Raw genomic sequence first — 19,418 nt, forward strand, 5'->3', positions numbered from 1 at the left:
ATAAAAATATATTTCCCAGCCATGGAGGCCTTTCTATTACCACAAGAAAAGGAACCCAAATTAACAGTGAGTGGTCTCAAGAGCCAGTCACCCATTTCTAAAGTTGTTTAGTTTCAGAAGAAAAGTGTTGTTGCAGAGATTATTCAAGTCCAAATGTTCCTGGGGAAGGTAGTTCCAGTAATTCTGGGAAGGAGGCCAATCCCTTTGGCTTTATATGTAAATATTTGAAAAATATTATTTTTATATACATATATTTTATACACATATACATATATATCTTTACACTTCCAGCCTTGCAAAATTGCTATGAAAAAATGTACCACTTCAAGCACAAATATCTACTAACAAGAACCGTGATAAATGACAAAAAAAAAAATGCTCTCCCACCTGTTAAGTTAGGTGCCTTAGACACAAAGGCTCCAACTCTAAAAGCTGTTCTGCTCCTTGGGTTTCAATGATATGCATGTCAGAGGAAGCTACAGAAACCTCTAAAACCGATGAGAAATAGCCTTTCTATTCCTAATAAAGGCATAAACGTAAGGTCTATTACTTCAGAACTTTCTAGGTCTAAACAAACTTTGTGTGTTCCATCCACAAGATGGTAATCTCCCACTTTCAATGGTATAAAGCGCCCACTTCCTAGGATTTTAGGACACTGAGATACCAGACTTAAAAACTGACTTTTGTATCAACAGAAAAATCACTGGCCCAAGATTGAATCTTGTGCATCCTACAAGCAGTGGTAATTTAGTGGGAAATTCTACATTTGAGGGAGAGAAGAGAAACATTTCTGTGGGAGGCTGATTTTAATTAATTAATTAAATGGTGGATGCTTGACGCTGCTTGGGAGTTGGGACACTGGAAAAAATCCTTGGGAGATAGACAGATTAGTGGGGAGAGTGCAGGAGAGGCAGTCAAAGGTGGATGATAAATAAATTAATCCATGCCTCTGGAACTTATCACATGGCTATCACCTGCACATATGTGGTATACAGAAACATACACTAATAATTATATCCCCCTCTCCTCCCCCGGACATACATACACACTTAAATCATTTCATAAATATATACATAGAGAGCTTGATGAAATTCTTGGACAAATAGTTTATTAGAAGAAAAAAGGAGTTTCAGTCTAACTAAAACTATACATGCATTTGAGATTAATATTTTTGACCATTCACAAAATGGCCAGAAGAGAAGGAAGTGGCACCACTGCCCACCTGCCATTATAAGCTTTAGCTCAGTGTTTTGGTCACTCATCTGGGATGTGGGAGATGCAGGTTCAAATCACAGCAGTGGAATTGAGCTGAAACAGACTTTCTAAATTCACCAAAAATTCGAACAAATTTCAGATTCAGTTTGACCTGAACCAATTATTTTTTTCAGAACTGCCACTGATCTGAAACATCAATTATTCACCCAGCTCTATATATACCCACAAATACACACACACACACACACACACACACACACACAAATATATATATTTTAATCTGCACCCACATATCTATAGATAGATCAATATATCTATATATCTCCTACATGGAGGTAATATAAATATTTCACAAATATATTACATATAATGCTATTTCTGTTAAATATTTATATCACTGCCACATGTAGGGGTATTTATGTGTTTTAACATATTCACATAAAATGTGCAAGTTTGTACATATTTGTAATCTTGGTCTCTCTCTCTCTCTCTCTCACACACACACACACACACACACACACAAATACACATACACACTCACAAATGGAAAGACCAAGAGTAGACCAGACCTTTTATAAAATATTTTAATAGTTTTTTTAGAAATCTTCACCCAAAGTTTGAGGGGTTTCTTTTCTTTTCTTGCTATCTTACATTTTCTATTGCAAAATACACCGGCTTTCTTTTCTTTTCTTCCCCCCCAAACTAAATATTTCTTCCGTCTAATGACTCTCTTTATTAGACAGCATCTAATTTGCATACATTTACATACAATTTAACTGCTAGCTTGTGAGAACAAAGAAATGGCTCTGTATTATACTGAAGGACAATACTCAGAAAAGGAAGGTATAAAAACCAGCTAGCTCAGTGGCTGTGTATTCCCTTTGTTTCAGAAATACCAGGATTTTTAAACACACCACTTAAAGGGTGAAAAAGATTATTTCATCAAACAATGAAAAAAGATACAGTGCAGCTCCCTTTTAACACATTTTCTCTCTGGCCTGGTTAATGGGATTTAAGGGTCCAAGATTTCTTTGCTTTCCACTGTTTCCTTTATAGAATCTGATGGATTTATTTCTGTCACACATTTTAGTTCATATGTTATTCTTATAACAATCTACATTGAAGCTCAGCTCCAATGCTAATTCAGTACCACCTTTTCCTTAGAGTCAGACTGGGAGACCAAATGATCTTTGATTGGCATCAAGTACTCTGCCCTCAATGCCCAGCACTAATAGATTTTATAGAAAGGCTGCCAGGACTTTACCCTACGGCAACAACTATAGAGATAATGGAAACTTACCACGTAGCTGACTGGGAATCAACAGGAAGGGAAGCAGGGCTGAGCTCCACTTGTGAGAACAGGGAGGGACTGTGGTCAGAGTAAATGCAGGAGGTAAAGGAGAAGTCAAGCCCTCTAGTTCCCTAGAAGAAGAGGAGGAAAGAATTTTAAGACCTCATATAAGGGAAGTCTTTAGAGAAAGAAGATGGAGAGTCCTGTCCATATCCCACCCAAACAAAATATATACCATCCAAGGCATTCCCTCCAAATCTTCACACTGGAAAGTCCAGGTACACTGATTGGTTCAATTCCAATCCATATGTAAATGTCACTAAAGAACCTCATTAAAGGAGGGGGGAAAGTACATGGCTAGGTGTGTACTGATCACCCCAGTGTCCCCTCGGGTATGTTCAGCCCCTTGAGAAGCCCAGGTATGGAATCCGTCCTGCAGTTTGTTACTGCATGATGTCATAGTTGTTGGCTTTATTTCCTAAATCACTCCGGCCTCTCCTGCCTTTGACCTCTTCTCTTTGCTCAATGGTGAAATTCTAGAATTTTACATTTTAAAAAGAGCATGGCATGTGGTCACTGACTAGGAAAAAAATTCTCTAGTCATTTTGGGGCAAGTGAATGATCACAAGGGCCTGATCCTACAGAAATGTGCTACCAGGTGTAGCACTTTCTAGTGTGAGTAGATCCATTAAAGTTAATGGGATGGGACTACTCATGCTAAGGAACGTTATGGCCAGTAGTAATTGTTTCCAAATCAGGCCCAAGATTTGAAATCCCCATTGATCATTTGGGCTGCTCAGTTTCTCCTAGCCATATGTGACAGAGTACAGAAGCTTTACGTCATTAACATGACGAAAGGGGATCACTCTCTGGTCAGACCTTGCAGAGGTGTATGGTGCAGGTACTAACAACAAGGCAGGTCTGAGGACTGAAGACCCAAATCAGGATCTCAGAGAGCGTATAGGAATTCTTTTTGTTCTGACTATCCCTTGCTGTGCCTCACTGGAGCTCTAGGCACATTACAAAATATTTACAAATATAAACCTTTAATTAGTGCTCATTGCAATTTTTCAACATTTTCAAAAATGTGATTTTTAAAAGAATTCAAATGGGGGGAATTCGTCCCCCCCATAGCTATTTTTAATATATTTTCCAATCAGCTCTGCTTTAAATATAGATATATCTCAACCAAACCTAATCCGCCTTGCCCCCCCCCAAAAAGACACCCTTAAAAAGCAGTCTTTGCATCCTTTCCCCTCTCCTGCTTCAGAAAACATGTGAGCCTTGCAGTGTGTCCTGAAGTTTACCAAAAGCTGAAGTTTGCCAGACGCTGGGAATGGGCGACAAGGAATAGATCACTTGATGATTATCTGTTCTGTCCATTCCCCCTGGGGAACCTGGCATTGGCCACTGTCAGAAGACAGGATACTAGGCTAGACGGACCTTTGGTCTGACCCAGTGTGGCCGTTCTTATGTTCTTAAAACCTGGTTGTGGCAGAGCAAGGGAAGAAGGAAGTTCCAAAGCTAAGGATCCCTTATAGATCATACCATATCTGCAGCCCCCTATTGTTAAAGCCTTTGGGTTGTTAGTTTGAGTGTCTTGGAGGGTTGTGGCTGCCATGGTATCACCCAGGAAGAAAGGATCCTATGAGATAGTTGGGATCCAAGTTATTTAGGGTTTTACAGGTCAAAGTCAACTCCTTAAACTTCAACTGAAAATCAGATGACAGACCGTACAGCTCATGCAAAAGAAATGCAATATGCTTTTGATGAGACATTCCAGTTAACAGGCGCACTACCACAATTGCCGCATAACACGTTGAATTAGCCTCAAATAATGTGCAATACAATAATCCTATCTTGAGGAGATAAAACACAAAGTCCCAAAATGAAAGAATGCAACCCTCTTGCCAAGAGCAAATGACAAAAATCATGATTAGCAACCACTACTACCTGAACATCCGGAATCACCTGAAAACCAGCCCAACCCTCGGGAAATGCACTTAGAAACAAACAGCAGGAAAATGTCAAATATTATGCAGTTATAATACTGAGTACTTGCTTTGGCTATTTCCCCAACACTATACACACTACCTCTTGCTTGGAGCGAGTGTCAGCTAGCTAGCCCTCTTACACGCCACCATCTCTGTTGAACACTGAGCAAGTCACCCCACAATGCTGGTAAAAGTGAAAGGGATGGGAAAACAACATTGGATATCAACTGCATCCAAAAAACAATGCAACCCAAACCTCCTCGCTAATCCTTTTTTTTTGCCCCATATACATGTAAAACAATAGGGATGACAAAATAAAACCCCACAAACCTTCTATGAGAATGCCCTCAGGGAAAATAAGCAATCATCCAACTCTACTCCCTGGGATCTCTCAGAAAAAAAAAATCACAGAGTCTCTCATGAGCTACCCCACCAACATAGCGGCCACAGATGAATCACCATCAGTGGTACAGAAGGCAGCTGACAGAGCTAAAAGAGTCAATACGGACACCTTATCTTCAGCCATTTTCAGCAGAAGATCAACAACCAACATGACCAAAGCCATTGCTATACTACTTTCACAGCTAAATCAGTTCTAACGGGGTCAAAAATACCAGAGGACTCTAGATATTTTACAGTACCACAGAAGTTGTTTCACCATAATTTCCTAAATAATCTCCCTTCAAGGGACTGGAGTAGATGACCTATTAAGGTCCCTTCCAGTCCTACATTTCTATAATTTCTATGATGCAAAGATAGTTTGGATACCTTGTTTGGGAAGTGCAACATTAACTCTGCATTTCTTGGGTTACTAGCACTCTAAGGGGTCTTTCTTGTTTTATGCTCTGACATTTTTGGCAGGCAATCTGCCTTAAAACCAATGATATGGGCCTGAAACTTTAACTTCACTTTAACAATGATTTTTGCATGGTAGATAAAGGTTAAAATCATGTTTGGTTAATTAGAATTATTTTGATGTATTTTTCCTGTATACACAAAGGTCTGATTCTCCTCCTTTACTGTTATAAATCCAGAGTAATACCACTGAAATCAACTGTGCAACTGGAGTAAGCAAGAGGAGAATCAAGTGAAAAGTGTTTTTGCTTCTTATATAATGTGCACATAAATTAACACTTGCCTTTATAAACCTCTAGGTTTGGTGTTTGGTGTTTTGTTTTTTCATTTTTGTTTTTTTCTACACAACTGTTTTATTACATTTTAGATTAGATTTTACAGGTGGAATTATCAAAAGCAGCAGTGGCCTTACTCGGATTCTACTTAAGTCAATGTTAAAATTCCACTTGACTTAAGTAGAAAGAGAGTTAAGTCAACTTTCAAAATTAATAGGCACTAGGTTTAAAACAAACACAAAGAAGTACTTCTTCGCACCACACACAGTCAATCTGTGGAACTCTTTGCTAGGGGATGTTGTGAAGGCCAAAAGTATAACAGGGTTCCAAAAAGTATTAGATAAATTCATGGAGGATAGGTTCATCAACAACTATTAGCCAAGATGGTCGAGCACCACCCCATGCTCTGGATGTTCCTAAACCTCTGACTTCCAGAAGCTGGGACTGGATGACGGGATGGATCACTTGATAAATTGCCCTATTCTGTTCATTCCCTCTGAAGCATCTGGCACCACCCACTGTCAGAAGCCAGGATACTGGGCTAGATGGATCATTGGTCTGACCCGTCTGGTTGTTCTTATGTTCTTAGGTATTTTTAAAACTCCCTACTCACGCATCCAGTAAATTTCCATCATTTTGGATCTGCTTTTTGTAGCTACAGTGGTAGCACTTATAGCTTTGTCCATTTTGAGAAGTATTGATAGCTCCCTTTTAAGTATGGAGAATATTTCTCAAAGAGGTAGAATCTTTCAGCATGGAAGAAAATTTTTAAGTGTGGCCACGATGATGAGTTATGTTGGTGAGGCAGAACCCTATTCTACCCACCAAGGTTCACCTCAAACAGCTAACCTGTATTAAAGTACAATTTGCCATGTTTACACTGAGATTTTAAAACATGTTAGTTAAAACATCCAGACACCATTTATGCTATTCCAGACAAGGTCTATCTGAAGAATAGTAGTGAGTGGAGAAGGCTAGAAGTCTTCCTCAAAACATGCTTCCATAACATCTCAGAGTAATCAAGGTAACTACCCTTAACCCTGAGTATTAGATAGAAAGAAAACTGTGTCATTTGGTGGCAGCACAAGAAGTTTAAAATTTGCCCACTGAAAACAAAAGATTTCCATATTTAGTTGCATTTTAGGCCTGTATGAACTGGATATTGGCACTAGATTTCATACCAAGTGATATTTTGTTCAAATTACAGGATAATCCTTTTAATTGGGATACCCTAATTGGGATGGTCTATTGTCTTGATTAATATGTTGTCTCAATTAAGAGAAGCAGCCATTTGAAAAAAAATTGTCCAAAAAGATTTGAAATATAGTAAAATGTTGTACCATATAAAAATGGTTTATGCTGTATTTAATCTTTACTTCTTCTTCTCTTAACCTTTATTTGGCGACTGCTATATTAAAAGATTAGAATTTAGAATTTCACACCCGTTAAACACCTGGTTAAACACCACTTAACCCACTAGCACTAGCCAAATGTGTCCCCATTAAGCAGAAATATTGGCAACGCTGTCCCGATTAAGCAGCATCCATTACCATTCACTGTCATTAGGCTAAATCGTTTCCCTGCGACACAACCTAATTTAACAGATTTCTTGATTAAGAGCATCCTGATTAAGTGGGAGAATACTGAATCAGTAAATTTTCATGCAACATGTGAAGGCTTCTGGCCACTGAAATCCTATCCCATCTGTCTGTTTTGCAGGCCAAGCTTAGAATCCTGGGTGTGATGTCCTGTACGTAAGGAATTGTCTAGGAGAGTTGCACATTCTAACAGGGCTGGGGGACTTTTCTAGGAAGCAATTGGGCCAACTAATAGAGTGCAGAACTGATGGAGTTGGACTGAGATTCTTTCTTGGAAATGCTCTTGTGAGACTAAAAACTGTTTCCCTTATGGCTTTGTATAACTGTAGGAAATCAGCCCTGTTTGATTGGCATAGAGGGTTTAATTTATTGGTTACACATATAGCACAGTGTCTTTTATAATCTCTGCAGTATTAAATTGTTAATTGTTTGTTTAATTTTGTGTGTGTGTGAATTCAGTGATGGATTGACAAGCCCAGAGAATAAAGTTCTCCATTCATACATCAGGTATGGCACAGACAGTGGCAATGCAAGCTTCCCAAATACGCTTCCCAATGTGCTTTAAGGCTGTTCTGTAGGAATCATCGGCATGGGTGAAAGAGGAGTCTTGTCTCTATGATCCATTGAACCCCATGGCCTCCACTGAGACTGCAGATAAGGGTGTCTGTAAGTGCCAGGTCTGGTGGCAATTTATTTTATGTGGGAATTTTCCAGGGGGAAACAGACTCAGCAACTCATTTCCAGGTAAGGTCACCAAAATCTCACCTAATGGTGATTGCTTTCCATTGCTACTAACCTCTTTGATTGGACCTACCCACACCTGGAAGGCTCAATCTCCCATGCCCAGTCCTGTGTGGTTCCACTTCAGTGTCTGCTTATTAATGGCGCTCAGTCACCCTCACCTGGTACTGGTGATGGATTAGATCTGCTTATTGAAAGTATGTTACTCCAGGGGCAAAATGTTGACATAATATACATACACTTGGATGGTTAACTGAATCAAAGAAAAGGAGTTATGCTGGGGGCTGAAGGGCCACAGATTCCCCTTCTGCCCCCATCTGACTCTCCTATTCCCCTTTCAGGTGTCTCCTCCCAGCAGCCTAGCCCTTCTGGCCCATGAGTCCCTAAACCCATCCCTTCCAATTTGAGTGAGTGGCATTGTCACTCAGGTGTGGCCCAGACAAAAAGTGGTCAGGCCATGGCCCTGGCCAACTCTGTGGTCTATGTTATACGACTCCTAAAACTGATAATTTAAAATTAAATATATATATTTTAAAAATTAATAGCTTAACACTACACTCTGCAGTGCATAAGTGACTTTATATGCGCTATAATTACTGACCCAAAACTATGGTTACTTCCCAGAGAACCATATACTCTGCAGATCCTTTTTTGGTTTTGGTTGGCCTAACTAGTGATACTTAGGTAATCAGAAGGCAAATGTCTGCAAACTTGGTTATTTCTCAATAACTACTAAGGTAGCTTACAAAAGACTGCTTTCTAATGTGCTATTGTCTCTGTTTATATACTCATGTGACACTTATCACTATCTCTCTGAAGAGTCCTGTGGCACCTTATAGACTAACAGACGTTTTGGAGCATGAGCTTTCATGGGTGAATACCCATTTCGTCGGATGCATGTAGTGGAAATTTCCAGGGGCAGGTATATATATGCAAGCAAGAAGCAGGCTAGGGATAACGAGGTTAGTTCAATCAGGGAGGATGAGGCCCTCTTCTAGCAGCTGATATTAGATATTAGGAATAGCAACATACAAAAACCTGTAGGAGAACACTTCAACCTCCCTGGCCACACAATAGCAGATCTTAAGGTGGCCATCCTGCAGCAAAAAAACTTCAGGACCAGATTTCAAAGAGAAACTGCTGAGCTTCAGTTCATCTGCAAATTTGACACCATCAGCTCAGGATTAAACAAAGACTGCGAATGGCTTGCCAACTACAGAAGCAGTTTCTCCTCCCTTGGTTTTCACACCACAGCTGCTAGAAGAGGGCCTCATCCTCCCTGATTGAACTAACCTCGTTATCTCTAGCCTGCTTCTTGCTCATGCTAGTCTATAAGGTGCCACAGGACTCTTTGCTGCATTTGCAGATCCAGACTAACACGGCTACCCCTCTGATACTATCTCTCTGAAGCAACTGATTGTCAGAGGGAGTGTGCATGCACAATTCCTACTAAAGTCAATGAGAGCTGAGGGCGCTCAATACCTCTGAATATCAGGCCCCGATCCACTAAGGGACTTAGGACTTTTAGGTGCCTCGAAAAATCACTGGAACAACACGAGATCCACCAAGCCTTAGTTAGGCACCTAGGCTCCCTATACGGTGAATGGGAACCTTAGCACAGAATCTGCAAAAGCCAGCATTCTAGGCAGGGAGCTGCCTAAGCTAACCAATGAGAGATGCCAAAGAGAGGGGTGTGTCCTAAACCCTGTCCCTCTCAGGGAGTGAGGCACCTATTTCTGCTAGTGATCCACCATAAAGAACCCCTCTCCTGGAGTCAGGTGGCTTAGGCAACTAAGTCATTTTTTGTGAGAATAAGTCAGGCACCTACCTGACTCCACATAAAACAGGAGGGAAGGGGAGAAAAAGGAAGAGGTGGAGAGGGCCTGTCTTTAGGGTGACCAGATAGCAAGTATGAAAAATCAGGACAAAGTGTGGGGGGTAATAGGCGCCTATATAAGAAAAATCCCCAAATATTGGGACTGTCCCTATAAAATCTGGCCCTCTTTTTTTCAGGGCAATAAGTGGTCACATTCATAGTTGTATGCCCTGTCATTACAAAACACAAGTCAATGCAATGGGATATTATGGTGATTTTTACTATGCTAATATAAACAGATGTAAATGGAGGAGGAGAATACAATTACACTAAAATCAGGGAATGAAGTGTTTTCACAGCACCTAGATACTACAATGATGGGGCACCCTAAAAAGACATGGATAGATTAGATAAGTGATTTGAGGAGAAAGGAACAGCATAGAAGAAGAAAAGAGTGGGTAGGTGTGAGATGTGGAATGTGTGAAAGAAGGCTGGGAGAAATAGTAGGAGAAGCGGCAGATGTGGACTAGAGCTATGTTGTGCAAAGACTTAAAAAACAGGACAAGGACTTGATGCATAAACTTTATACTGAAATTGAAGGGAATCCACTGGAGGGATATATTAAGAAATTAATGTTTCAATATGCCATCTTGTAATCTCACATCCTAAACCCACACCAAGGTGTGTTTTGACCAAGTGCACCAGTGTGTTTAATCTGAATGTAAGATTATGATAGATCACACAATACAGGAAGGAAACCAAGTGACTCACATTCCCTTTTCAAATCTTAGCATAATAAAGTTTAGATTGTGGCAGCAATACAATAAGTAAAGTCTACCAGACTCGCCACCAGAGAACAGGAATATTGTACAGAACATCCCAGAACCACTTGGCCATTTGTTAGACATTAACAAACCCCGATTGTGCCAGCAAGACTGTTAGAGCAACAAATAAATTTGGTGCATGTGTTTTAATTTGATACAGCAAGGCACGGTCTTCCCAATTTTCTAAGGAGGGCAGAGGGACCCAGAGCACCTGATCACTATTAAGCCATCTTTTATTGCTTATGAAGAGAAGAGCCTGTATTGGCAGTACACTGGTTTAAGGGGGGAGGGACGCGGTTTCAGGAGAAGCATAAACCTGTTCCTGCTCACTACCAACAACTTTAATTCAGGCACCAGTAATGAGGTGGCTAGGTTGGAAGGGGAATGGGACACAGGATCTGGAGTGCTTTATCCACTCCAAGACCAATGCTGGTTTTGGCACTACTTTCGCTGTAGTGAGTTAGAGAAAAACAAGCAGGTGCTAGCAATCTGAGAGACCACATGCCAGCTACAGCTGCTTCAAACTGATTCAATTACATCTGCCTGAATAGTCCCAGGACATTGAACTGGTTGAAGAGACCCACAGCTTGAAGGGAGACTAAATCCATTCTGATTTTAGTGCCCTGTTAAAATGAAGTGCAAGTCTCCCTTGGGGGGAAAAAGAAAAATCCAAATACATCTGGAAGCAGGTGATCGTTTCCAACCCCAGGGATAAGAGGGAAGCTTGGGGGTAGCATGTTTGCACTAATGCTACAACATACCGAGAAAGCCCTTTGGAGCTCAGGCCTTAAAAATACTCTGAAACAGTCTGACAGTGTTCCCAAAACTCTGGGTGCAGCATATTTGCTGAACATGCTCTTGGGATCGGGACTTCACTCCAAACCTTGTTTGTACAAAAAGGGGCCAAGCAGCTGGGAAATTTTGGAGTGCAGTGTGTCCTCATTAGTTCCCATCTGCCATCAGAACTCAGCTTGTGGCAAGTTTGGCTAAGTCCTGGTGTTCTCAGGTCCAAATCTGGGTCATTTTTAATTACACTATACAGAATTCAGAGTGCAGTTTTTAAATCCTTATTATACAGCGCAGAAGAACGGGCAGCTCTCCAACTAATCAATTTTTTAAAAGTACATATATGAAAATTTTAAACCAGGCTAGACAGACAGTGGGTGGAAGAGGAAAAAAAAACCGTATGAGTGAGTACAGGGGTTAGTTAAGAGAACTGTTAGCAAAACTGGGTCACCGGCAAGTTCTGCTTGAAAACTTCAAAGGAAGGGGAAAAAAACCTCTCTTCATTTATAAGACAGAGAAACTGATGTATTAAATTCACATTGCTCTTAATGTCAGCATGAGTTACCCACAACAATGCTGCAGCAAGTTTACTGTAAAGGCAGGAAGGATGGTCTTGTGGACCTGGGTTCTATTCCTGGCTCTGTTACAGTCTCCTTGTGTGGCTTGGCAGAGTTACTTTCCTCACTCAGTAAAACCAGGATTATACTCCTTACCACACACAGACGTAGTCCCAAAAGGGGTTATGAGGTTTACCAGTCGAAAAGTATGGTGGGATGTTTGGGTAGAAGGTGATAAAGAATTGCAGGATGATAATATAAATGCCTACAAAGATAATGCATTTTGGATTGTACAAGAAAGACTTTGGGTACGTCTACACTGCCTGCCGGATCAGCTGGTAGTGATCGATCTATCAGGGATTGATTTATCGCGTCTCGTCTGGACGCGATAAATTGATCCGTGAATCGACGCCCGTACTCCACCTTGGCAGGAGGAGTAAGCGGAGTTGACAAGGGAGCTGCAGCAGTCGACTCGCCACCCTGAGGATGGCCAGGTAAGTTGAACTAAGATAGTTCAACTTCACCTACGCGAATAGCGTAGCTGTAGTTGCATATCTTAGGTCGAACTCTGCCCCCCAACCCCCCGCTAATGTAGCCCAGGCCTTAGTCTCTCCCATCCTATGCCCCTTCAATATCCATTGGTCAGGGTTTCAAAAGAACACAGGGTCTCCGGCAAAAATCATCATCACCACCACCACCAGAGGAAAAAAGTACTGCATGTTGCTAACTGAAGAGAAAATTGGGATTAAGATTTGGCTCAGTGTCCTATCTGTATAAATCGGGCCAACAACTACTCTCAAAGAAGATGTCCAGAGCCTACCATGCTGAGAATCATCATCAGATTCAAGGAAGCCAGAGCAAATCTTCATTGACAGGTGCTGACATAAAGCTAGTTCAGGAATGGAGGATGATCAATGAGCAGAGTAAATACAGAGGAATTGACACACGCTTGTCTGGAAAGGTATACTATTCTGCTACCTTCTACTCCAAGCGTTTCCTTGCTTGCATTAACAAACCTCTCTTAAAGAAGGTTTTAAATCCCTTGCTGTTGATCTTACTATCTCACTATAGTCTTCACCTTGGACTTGACAAATTACAGAAGTTGTTAATAAGACAAAGGTGTGATACTTGATAGCTCTTTTAAATTGCTTCCTTGGCAAGTGCTGTATGCCATGCATCCTCCAAATCCTTTGTTACTAGATGTACCTACACAGCACGTAGCATACTGTGGCCCATCACAGTGCTCTGTTGGGTAGTTCAAAAGCAACTACCTGAGACAAGACTAAGCAGTCAGGACAGCTCTGCACTGGTGGCAGATGATGGCTCCTGCTGGGCATCCAACAGCTTAGACCTTTGAGAGTTCCTCACATGTTTGCAAACTGACATGCGGATTGAGGAGCTGAAATTCATTAGGATGGGGATTTTTGGAAAAGTAGCATTATTTTAATCAAAGTCTATCCATCTTTATTAAAGACAACATAGGGCAAAACACACACACTCTAATACAAACAGCCTAGTCATAACCCTCCTTTCACTATCTAATAAGAAGCAGTTTGTGAATGAGGGGGCATATGAGAATGTTAATACACAGGAGTGTACTACTCACTAAAAAGAGCTTGTGATGAAGTAGGATTAATAAAATATTATAGAAAATTCACATGTATGTCTCAGTTTCTTCTATATTTTGCATGGCTACCCAGTGGGGGAAAAGGGACTAAGATTGCTCTCAGGGCAGGCTGGGAGACATAAGTGCGTATGTCACCTAGCTGTCTGAGTACGAGTGGGTCATTAAAAAGGTCTGGCCGAGGCTGACCCCATATTAATGGAAAATCCAAGAAGACAATGCAACAGGACATTGGCACCTAGCAACCAACAACCCAGAGGGAGGTGGATTTCCCTGTCTCTCAGCAGGGAAGCTGAGACCCCAGCTCGAGACCAAAGGAGTGAAGGTGGGAGGATAGAGTGTTGACTTCTGGAGGAAGTGAGGCTCCTGGACTCTCACCAGGAAACTGATCAAGGAGATCAGACTGAGAAAGACACAGAGCCTGAACATGGGGTTCATCTACAGCTTGGCTGGGGCTCTGAGCTAATCAGAATGGACGATGCTTTAACCTTCATTTCTCTGTGCTAACCTAAGGACTTGCTATACTGCGTTCCAGTTGATTTATAATCTCTACTGTTTTGACAACACTGCTTAAGTGTCACTGTAAATACTTGGTGACTTGCATTAATCCCTGAAGAGTGTACAAGGAGTCTATAACTGTTGGACTCATTGAACAGAGCTCACATTATGAAGCAGGAGTGCTGAAGCAAAGATTCAGTCTTAGGAGGCATTGAGGCCGCATGGCCTACCCTGGAGGAAGAGTGAGCCCCTTTGGGATCTGGCACACTGAACGCGTTCCTCTAAGAGGCTGTTCCAAAGCTAGGGGTGTAGCACAAATCCAGTAGACCCATGACAAAGCTATGTACTAACATCCACCCACTGCAAATAATGTTTATTGAACTTCTTAAATACATAGGAATGTGCCAGTCCTGCATATGCACTTCAATGTTTCCAAGGGGCTGGTCTCCTTACAGAGCCTTTCACTGTACAGACTCCATCTGAACACCTGCAGTGAGAACAGTAACACAGCCTGGCCTGTTAAACACGGCTCACTTCAGCCTTGTATTAAAAAAAGCCACTCTATGAGATCAGTTCCACTGCTCCAAACTCCTTAACACCATGCGTGTTTAACTGGGTGTTGGGCTGATTTAAGGCAGTGCCATTGATTTGTCTCAGGGTATAACAATACATAATGCACATTCAAAGAGACATTACAAGTGTCACACAACTATAGGCCATGAAGAGTGAAGTAACATTAGCTCTCTGATATTGTTTGCATTGCAGCAGTTAAGAATTTCCAGCAATGAAAAAAAGCCTGCAAACTTGCCTCATTGGAGGCTGGGACTGGAGGCCTGTATGCTTCATAAGAAAGGTTCACCCTTGTTAAAAAGACCCAAGCAATCTGTGTTTGCACATGAATTAATTTCATGAGTTTCAAAAGAAAATCATGCTCCATGTTTTTATTTGACTGTTTTCCCGAACTTTTTCTCCCCCGCCCATGATTTTGTTTAAATTTGCTTTTCACTTTCATCTGCCATCTGCCGGCCAAAGAGAAGTGTCTAATACTGTAGTGTATATTCCAGTGCTCCAACAGCACCACAAAAGGTATCACTCTCTGTCAATCCCACTGGCTGAATTATAGAGAAGAATGAACACGGGCCTCTGAAGAAACTTTGCATTCCACCTTCCAGACATGTGCAGGTTTTACAATGGAAGTCAGACAGTTCTTGTGTTACATCATCTCTATGTAAAAGGAATCAGTATATGAAAATGCAACACATATCATCATGTGTTTAGTAAACATACAACTCGTGACTTCCATATACAGTGCAGCACAGCTATTATTACTGGCTTACAACATGTCCTAACCTAACAGAAGAGGTCTTACAAATATCTGCCTTTTGTCACTTTAAAAACAGTGGTATAGGATCAAAATGAATTTGCTAACTTCCTATGCTTCCAGTATGTACAGTAGGCTGGTATGCATGGAGCAGTCACGAAATGCACCAATGTGAGTGCTCAACAAGGTCAAAGGCTATTGAACTGTAGAACTAAAAGGTATCACATACATTGTCTTGGAAACTGATATTACATGTTTACTGTTCCAAAATTAAACACTGCAGATAAAAACCTGGCATCACTGAAGTCAATAGGGAGTTTTGCCATTGATTTCAATGGGGCCAGAATTTCAACCTGCATGGGCAGATAAAAGACCCAAAACCACAGATCTCAGAACATTATCAGGCACTCCACACTGATTTACTTTCCCTCACTGACCAATCACAAAAGCAGTGGCTAATAAACTCTGAAGCGCCTCTATGCTGAAGAAGAAATGTGACTTGAGTTTTTAAGATGATAAAAGATATAATGAGAGTAGACACACTCTTTGAATTTATGCAAACGCCACAGGACTTAAAGACACAATTAAAACGAGTTTACAATAATATTTTTCATTTCTATACTACTTTCCATCCAAGAATTTCAACATTCCTGACATTCAAGAATTAAGCCTGTGAGGGAGCCAACCACCATTACCCCCATTTTCAAGACGCGGAAATCAATGCACGGGGAAGTTGAGCGACATGGCTCGGACCATACAGCAAGTCACGGAGGTGTTGGGATGAGAACACAGGATTCCTTGGCTCCTTGTGTTCTGTCCATTACACCACACTGACTCTTATTGCTTAATAGCCATATTTCTATTGTGTTTAACTAAGAAATTCAACAGCGATATCAAGTAAAGGTCCTTGCCAACACCTGCCCATCTAGTAGTCAGATACTCTTCCACTCTTTCTTAATCTTGGCTAATAAAGTGGTTGTAACATCTTGTACTGTCATCAGCTCCACTGTGTGTCTAAAGGAGATTTTTCCAGAAGTTTCAGAAAAGAAGACACTGATACAAGCTTAAGTAGAAACAGGCTATAGTGTATCCAATCCTTCTGGGCTGAACCAGTATGCGCATAAATAGGGTTTAAAGCAATCTCAAAGAAATGCCAGGCTTGCCATTATGAGGATGGGGATGTCAATAGTTCATAATATTTTGAGATTTGGACAATTTGCTGAAATCTACTGATCAAATACTGACATCCTTTGAGTAGGGCAGAATAGGGATGTTTATACTGGATAACGTAGAGCGGATACAAAGATGAAATGGTCTGAATTTGCCAATCACGGAAGTGCTGTGTGACTAAATCAGTTGCTAAGATGACACTGAGGATAGACCCAGATCGGGCATGCAGCAAAGACTGATGTGATTGTTAGCCCCAGTAGAAAAAATGCCAGACGTGCCAACCTCAAGAGATCAGAACCAACAATAAAAAAAAATTATATGAGAGATTTCTAACCTAAAATGTACACTCGCCCACCAAACAAACCAAAACAAAAAACACACTGTTCCCAGGCTATGAGCCCTTGTGCTCCACATGGCATCACTGCAAAAAGATCCTGAAAAGAACACAAAATGTAGAGAAAAATACCGTGTGGTGAGAAATGTCTGTGCTTCTCTCCCCGTTTGCCAGTCAAGAAAGCACTGAGTCACAATTAATCCCTGCCTCACTTCCCTGCCCCTCACCAATGACAAACTCACCTTAGAGCTCTCTAATTCTTTTCTTGGCTAAGTATGCAACTCCAAGCAACCCAGCCTTGATCACAGGCACAAATGAAGAAAAATCAGCCAAGAGTTTGCCATGATCAGTGCCTGTCACATAACACAAGCAACCTGCTAAGGAGCTGCTATGTGCTCTCTCAAAGTCACAGCTGCCAGCGACAATTGAGCAAGTGCAGCCTAGCTTTTCACAGGATTCTTGCCTGTTGCCCAGGAACCACACAAAGCACTGGAGATTTTAAACAGGTGCAAAGAGTGCTTTTCTCCCATGCCTTGTCCTCTAATGCATCAGACTGCACAGCATCAGTAATGGCTACACAAGATGAACTGAACAGCAGAAAATTAAGTTTTAAAATTGGATCAGAGCCCATATTGATAAGCTACACTTTTATAGCAGTGAGAACAATGGACTGGACTAAAGTGGTGTGCACATGATGCTAAACCAAGAGTCAGTCAGGCTTGCCATTGTGAAGACTTTGTATGCACTGTTGTAGCCATGTTGGTCTCAAGATATTAGAGAGACAAGGTGGGTGAGGTAATATCTTTGACTGGACCAACTTCTGTTGGTAACAGAGACAAGCTTTCAAGCTCACACAAAGCTCTTCTTCAGGTCTGCAAAGACTTGGTGTTTTTCAGGAATTTATGACTATATTACAATTTCTGTTGGATTGAATAATTCTTCTAAATTTGTCTACATTTTTATCCAAGAAATGATTTTTTAAATTTGAAAAGACACCACTCTGGAACACTGTATGACCACCAAAATAAATGAGAACTTTATATTTTTAAGCAGAATTTTTAAAAATTAGTATGTGTAGGAATTTTGTTTTTATTTTATATATGTGTGTATAATGTTAAACTGTAAATGTACAGTATGCATAGTGTGTATAATTTTTATATATATAAACACAATTATATACACACACTATACATACTGTATATGTGCAGACACCTGTTTAACATAGTAATCTTTTAAATATACAGTTCCTGTGCATGGGTGGTATGCAGCAGACTGAAAAATTATTTCAGGACTGAAAATCCATGAGGCAAATATTTTTTAAAAGTAGATTTTGTCAGGAGAGACTGTAATGGCTCCAGAATGGTTTATTTTGTCAATATCATCCACATCACATTAAGGTCATCTGAGTGAATTCTGAGCCACATTCTGATGTCATTACTTAGGCAAATTCCTGTGGATTTGAGCAGGAGTCTTGTCTAAGCAAGGATCGAGGAGAAACTGATTAGGGACTTCATGATTGGCTCTGTTACATTATGATTAACTGAGGGCTACTGTCCATTTGGGATGCTTTGTAAGCCTACTCACCCCAGTAAGTAAAGTCAGGCCTGGAGCAAGACACTCAATGTTTCTCCAAGATTGCTATCATACTGACATAAACATCCAGTCTGCTGTCTAAAATGGAACTACTCTGTTAGATTTTGCTTTCTCGAATTCTGCTTTCCAGTTGGATGGAAGGCTGCAAGGGCTGAAGGGTTCTCTTGTACAGAAGCCAACAAAAACAAAGGTAAACTTAGAATTTTCATTAACTGTAAATTACAAGAGCAAACAGAAATAAGGATTGATGTGAGCAAGAGGGAATGCTAAAGCCTTACCAAATGTAATGCATAATGCCTCAACCCAAACATATTTTGGGATGACTGCCAGGAAGATGGGTATAAATGTGGGAGGCTTAGCAGAGCACAGTTTGAGCTAAAATGTGTAAAGTTTTCATTTGTTCTAAGGAAACATTCATCTCTATGTAAAAACAGGGCCCTATTAAAAACCAAATTCTACAACTAAACTAAATCTTCCTGGGCAAAGCAACTGTTCCTAAACTAACCATATACATAATTTTCAAGATTGTTTATGGTGGCATCTAAGTTTATTATTGTGTGTGACATGGCCATAGCTCAGTTTGGCAGCTGAACACTGCAACTCTCCTGTCCCCTGGAAGAGCACCTCATCTATAGATGGTTTAATGCTCTAATGATGGTGATAGTTCTAGTCACATAACGATGAAAATAGGGTTAGTTATTCAAAGGTTTCTCAACTAGTCGTTCAGTCAATCCAACCGCAATTGTATTCCTCCAGTGGGTACAAATTGGTCTGGTCCACAGGCTAGCATCCCCACAGTCAATTTTGGCAATATAGTGGGACCCAAACATCTGCATGTGCAGCCTCCTCTCTGTGTTCCTAACTTTCATGTACCACTTCAGTTTACATTTGTTGTTTGTCAGCATACCACCTTGCTTATCATCAAA

At 40.8% G+C, this 19,418-nt stretch overlaps 1 protein-coding gene across 33 annotated transcripts in view; it reads right to left on the minus strand.

Annotated features, from left to right (window-relative positions):
- ZBTB20 (zinc finger and BTB domain containing 20) overlaps nucleotides 1-19,418 on the minus strand; it is a 646,879-nt gene that overhangs the window by 484,831 nt on the left and 142,630 nt on the right. For 28 of the 33 annotated variants that reach the window (XM_039497079.1, XM_039497067.1, XM_039497046.1 and 25 more), the window contains one exon: nucleotides 2,516-2,637. The exons of 3 other annotated variants lie outside the window; for them this stretch is intronic. The gene's annotated coding sequence lies outside the window, so the exon portion shown is untranslated. Of the gene's footprint in view, nucleotides 1-2,515; nucleotides 2,638-2,741; nucleotides 2,839-2,882; nucleotides 2,940-19,418 lie in introns of those variants that run through there. 2 more of the 33 variants (XM_039497068.1, XM_039497066.1) reach the window with 2 other exon arrangements.

Source organism: Mauremys reevesii, linkage group 1, assembly GCF_016161935.1.
Source record: "Mauremys reevesii isolate NIE-2019 linkage group 1, ASM1616193v1, whole genome shotgun sequence".
Taxonomy (NCBI): Eukaryota; Metazoa; Chordata; order Testudines; family Geoemydidae; genus Mauremys; species Mauremys reevesii.